Raw genomic sequence first — 6000 nt, forward strand, 5'->3', positions numbered from 1 at the left:
CAAATTTGAAAATGTAAGTAGTACCCCCAACATTTGAAAATAACAGATAATATTACTCTCCTCTAAAAGAAATTAAAGCCAATCTCTTAAAAATATCTCAGCAGCGAGATTTCATTCATGAGCAAAAGGCTTTGTGCATGCTTGAGTTAATTCCTAGAAATATTACCACCTCGTAGCCTCTACTCTAACTGGCATTTATAATGAAGGGTGTGAGTGTCTGAGAAAAGTATATAGCCTCAGTGTATTGCTCTGGGGAGCACAATTACTTAGCATGCATGATCCCTTGGTTCAATTGTCAGGACCTTAACATTAAAAAATGAGTGTGTTGCCCATACCACATTTGTTGATGAACCATAAAAGGCAATGAAACGTGTTCAGGTCCTTTTTCAATAAAGCCAGTATACTAGTTGCCCAAAAGAACACCTTTTTTTTTTTACTTCTAATTTCATTTATTTAGTTATTTTTGTGGATACTACCCCAAATTCTTAGGAAGTCATCTCTTGATACTGCTGCAGTATCATTGCATTAAAGGCTGTAAGTGCCATCAGACGTAAGGACCACAATTCTTGACTGTAAGCCATGATGCTGGGCAATGTTTGAAAGAACACATTTGATATCAATGGTCAGATGAAAGATACCAAACTGTCAGGCTTTTCTACTGCTGTAATAAAACACAATGACAAAGACAATAGATAGAAGCAAGAGTCTATTTGGGCTCTGGTTCCAGACAGCTAGTGTTCATGATGGCGGAGGGGAGGCAGCCGGCTATAGATGTGGCGGCCAGAGCAGAAGTGAGGGTCCACATTTTGAACCACAAATAGGAAGCAAAATGTGTGAACTAGAAAGGGCACAAGTCTTCCAACTCTCACAGCCCACCTCCAGTGACACACTTCCTCCAGCAAGACTATACCTCCTAAACCTACCCAAACAGTGCCACTAACCAATTATTCAAATGTCAACGACAATGGGTGGGTCATTACTCAAACCACCACAGTCAGTTATACACTTCAGTCACTGAAGATAACCAGGTTGAGAAGTTTCCGTATGTCCTTGTGCACAGCCTCTGAACTTCCCACTCTCCCAGTCCTGGCAGGTGCACACCATGTCTGCCAGTGCCTTGACTAACATGCAATCCTCTGTGAGCTCCTCTTCGTTCTCTACCAGTGGATGACACATCATTTGAGGCCAGGTCATTTATACTCACGCAACTTTGATAGTTTGTCCCCAGGGCTTGGTGCAAATCTCTAACCCATAATGGGTATTCAGGAAAAGCTCACAGAGTGAACACATGGAGCAAAACGATTGCAACATTTTCAAAAAATTCATCTTAAAAATGAATGAGCTTTCAACTACATGAGCAATTCTTTTGCACTTATTGATGATAACTGAAATTGATTGCTCGTTTACTAGGTCTGGCACCATTCCAAGTGCTTCATATGTGCTCATTTATTTAAGCCTCATCTCAGGGCTAGGATCCAGGTACCATTCTCTTCATTATAAGGAGAAGAAAAGGGACTGCCCATTCAGTAAGCTGGTGACAAAAACTTACGTTCCCACTCTGTCAGTCTGCTCCCAGTCTGTGCCATCACCAAACTCTCTGCGCTTTTGGTACTAGTGTGTCCATAGCAGACCAACTCAAGGGAGCTGTGCCCCTCGTAGCTGCAAGACATGGCTGAGAGCATCAACCAGCTTTACCAGCTGGAACAGCAACACGACCTCCTAAGGTAAGATAACCTTCTGAAGGCATTTGTGGTCATTAAACCTGATTGTATGATTCAACTAAAAATCAAGTCAGATTAAGAAAAGCAAACACTGGATATGTGCATGAGGGTGTTTAAAGCTTGGACGCTGTTTCTATTTCTATTATAGAGAACTATATAGTTTTGTCCTGGCTTTCTGCAACGGAGACTTGTCTTAAAGTACCCCCAGGATCTGTTTCTTTGAGCCTTATAAGCCTCTGTTGTATTTGCCTTCCATTAACATTATTTCTAAGCTTCTTTTCATGTTTCACACATTTTTTTTCAGTAATAAAATAGGTTTGACCATACCATAGCTTCCATGTTCATATATGATAACCAAAATTCTGAGACAGAATTTTGTAGAAAGCTGATTTACTACATCGGTAATATCCAGAATGTAAGAATATTCCATGCCCAAACTCAAACTCTCTCCCACATCAGAAGCAATGCAAGATGAAAAAATAGGTTCCTGTAGACAGAACTGTTAGTAGAATTTCATCCGTCCTGAGGCAGGGATTTAGTTAAAGGCTGTATATATCCTCAGCTCTGGGAACAGTGAGTGTCTAGACATGGTAGATGCTCGATAAATATTTGTGGAAAGAATCATGACTGCCAGTCTGTTCTACCTAGTATTTGGGAGAAAAGCTGATTTCTTCTCACCCTAGCCTTTTAAGTGGAGGTTTTGGAAGAGCTCTACACTTAGGAGACACAAAGGAATAAATGGTGGCTGACTCATACCCAATCTAAAGAAGATGGTGAGCTGGGATCCACTCCTGCTCTGTATAGCCAGTGAGCCAAAGAGAAGACAGCTGCTCCGATGTTTGGGGCTATGGACCCGCTGTTGCCTTCAATCTACCTACATCTCTGGGTTGTGTGTCAAGGAGTGCCTAAGTGTGTAATCTCACTCAAACGTGTCAGTCACACAGGAGAAAATGTGGTCTGCTGTCCAACTCCTTGACACAGCCAGTAAGGCTCAGCAGGAAGAGCTGGAAATGAACTTCCCAATGGCCACAGACTAAGAAATCCCTTAGTCTTAAGAGCCTTCCATAATTGCAATGCATCTACAGGTCAAGGGAGCCATGGAAAAGTTGAGGACCTCCAAAGAGCTGGACAATAGAGTTAGCTTTCAGGAGAGCCTAGGGTAAAACAGCTCAAGGTCCTCATCAGCCCCAGGCAGGACAAATGTAGCTGACAAGAAAGGGCTACCTCACATCCTTACATTCCTCGTCACCCTACTTTTACCCAGAATAGGGTCTGGCTGTAGGAAGAGGTGAGCCGTGGGGGAAATGGAAAAGATGCAAGCATTAAGATCATCCCCATATGTCCCAAGCAAACTCTGTTCACACTGTGGTTGGGGGTAGGAAGAATTTGGTTTGGAGACAATTTATGATTATTGTCAGACACTGAACATTTGAATGACTGAACAAAAACTTTAATAAAAACGGGGCAGTTGGCCAAGAAAGGGCCACAAAGCTTTAAGACCAGTAAACGTCACCTAGGGTAGAAAACACTAGCTACTGCCACTTCTCAGCATATTCCATGTTCATAACCCAGCATCATTTTTGCACTACATATGAGCTGTGTTCATTAAGAATGCTTTTTGAAAAGACAGATAAGTTATCTGGAGTTTTGTGGGAGGAAAATACTTTTTTTTTTTTTTTTTTTGGTTTTTCGAGACAGGGTTTCTCTGTGTAGCTTTGCGCCTTTCCTGGAGCTCACTTGGTAGCCCAGGCTGGCCTCGAACTCACAGAGATCCGCCTGACTCTGCCTCCCAAGTGCTGGGATTAAAGGCATGCGCCACCAACGCCCGGCTGAAAATACTTTTTTTTTCTTATTCACCCCTGTTTTAATGGCTGAGATTCCTGTAAAACAAAATAAATAAGCAAAGAAAAGATACAAATTTATGTAGTACAAATTGTGCAGGATACATGGGGCTTTCTGAATAAAGACAATTAACCACAGAACGTTATATTCTCAATGTTTGCTTCTGATGAAAAACTGGAGAGGGATGATAAAAATAATGATTTGGCAAAAGGGTAGTCTGACATTAATAAATTGGAGGAATTAATCAAGGCCTGTTCATACTGTTCTGTGTGCTCCTGTGTCTTAAGAGACTACCTCCCTCCAAGTCAAGGGAGATACTGTTCTCACAAGGGTCATGTGACCTGAGTTACAAGAAGGTCGTAGGATTCTTTTACAATTTGTTTCAAGAAAGAAGACAAAAGATAGGGAGGAAGAGGTGCCAAGCAGATTTCTCTGCTTTTGCTGTTTGCTCTCATGCCGAGGTGCCATGTTGTAGGTTAGGGTGTCCTCACCCCGTTAGTATCTATTGACACCTGCACAGACTGTCTTACGCTCACCGAGGAGGGAAGAGAAGCTCCGAGATTGGGTACAGGGTACTGTAAGTTAATAGCAGGTCCCCAGGGTGGTGTCAGCAGTGTGCTGAAGACTGTTGAACTAGAATTCCAAGAGTTTCAACCCCCCAAGTACTAACCAAGAAGAATATGCAACAGATATTGTAGCCTATAAAGATGAATAATATATTTACTGTACAGGCCTTCACAGAGAAGAAGGAATCCCACCTCCTACTTTAAACAGCACAAGGTTCATGAGAGGAATCTGGGGTTCAAGGAGATGTTAAACAAATATTCCTTGGCCAACATAGCATGAGGGGATAGGATGAGACCTAAGGAATAGTATTTAAGGAGAAGGACCAGACTGAAGGAGAGTGAGAGAAGGAATCTTTAACAGAGCTCAATTTGGTCTTCATGTTTCTGCCCCTAAAAAATGGGTGGAGAAAGAATGGGGTGGGGCAAGGATGCTAAACCTGACCTTCTGAGATTGATGGCATGAAGTAACATAGCCACACTTCTTCAAAATTACTTTTTGATTCTCCTGACAGAAAGAAAATACCAGGAGTGGAGGGTCATTGAGTAAGTATGACATTTCCTAGGCTTCTATCTGTGCTCTGTCAGATAAAGAGAGCCTACGCCAAAAGGTCTGCCTGGTTCCATGCTACAAAAAGAATGCACTTACAAATCATAACTAAAAGTGATAACAAAAGCCTAAACTCATTCTCATCCCATGGCTCTTAGCCAGGAGCAACTTTGCCGACTTCTACCCAACTCCTACCTGCTAGGGATATTTAGCAATGTTTGTTGTTTGTGGACATTTTTTAGTTTTGCTGTTACTACATTTAGTAGGGTGGGGCTTCTGATGTGTAGAAGCTAAAGATGCTGATAAGCATACATAAATACATACATACATACATACATACATACACACACACACATCAATCACATCACATCAAGGACATCAGCATTATCGGGGTAGAGGTACACCACCCTAAGCAGTAGTGAATCTCTCTAAAGATATGACTATAGCAGAACTGAACAACTTTAAATGCCACAAAGGGGCAGGGGAGGTGGCTTGGTGGATTAAAATGCTTGTTGTACAAGTGTGAGGGCCATCATTAGACTCTCTCAGGACCCATATAAAAGCCAGGCAGGCGTGGAACCTCCTGTAATTCCACTGCTTGCAAAGGGATCCCCAGAGCAAACTGGCTAGCTGGATGCGTGGGAATTGTCAAGCTTCAGGCTCAGGAGAGACCTTGCTTAGTAAATACAATGAGCAAAAAGGATGACATCAGCATGAATACATTTACACATGTACATGCCCACAAACGTGATCATCCATATACACTAGAATGCACATTGTATATGCATGCAAAAAGTGCCACTAGAAACTAAAGAAAGATAATCTAAAAGTTTCAGAAGTTTAAACAGTGTCAGTAAGAACTTGAACACTAGAGGCTTTTGTTGGCTTTTTATTTTTTGACTTGAAGGAGCAGAGGGTTAGGAGAAAGGGCAGTGTCTAAAACTAACTGGGCTGGCTATGCATAACACAAAGACAAATGTCTAAAGTAAAAGTTAATTTAAAGCAGAATAAATATAATGCATATGGGCCAACCCAACAACATGACATGTAAAGTCACATGTCACCTAACCTGACAACCTAAGTCCAACATCCATGACATACACAGGGAAAGGAGGGAACAGACACAAGTTGTCTTCAACCTTCCACAGATGCAGGCCAGGCATCTCAGACAGATGAAGCCAGGGCCTTTAAGTCTCTTGTTTTCCTCAGCTCTCTGTGCAAGGATCGACTTCAAAGGATAGTTCAGGTTTTTGCTTTGGAAGCTAAAAGTTAGACTTTGAAAATTACAACCCTCGGTGAATTAGATTTTAAATCTCCTTGAATG

The sequence above is a fragment of the Peromyscus maniculatus genome, chromosome 15 (genome assembly GCF_049852395.1).
Source record: "Peromyscus maniculatus bairdii isolate BWxNUB_F1_BW_parent chromosome 15, HU_Pman_BW_mat_3.1, whole genome shotgun sequence".
NCBI classification, from domain to species: Eukaryota; Metazoa; Chordata; class Mammalia; order Rodentia; family Cricetidae; genus Peromyscus; species Peromyscus maniculatus.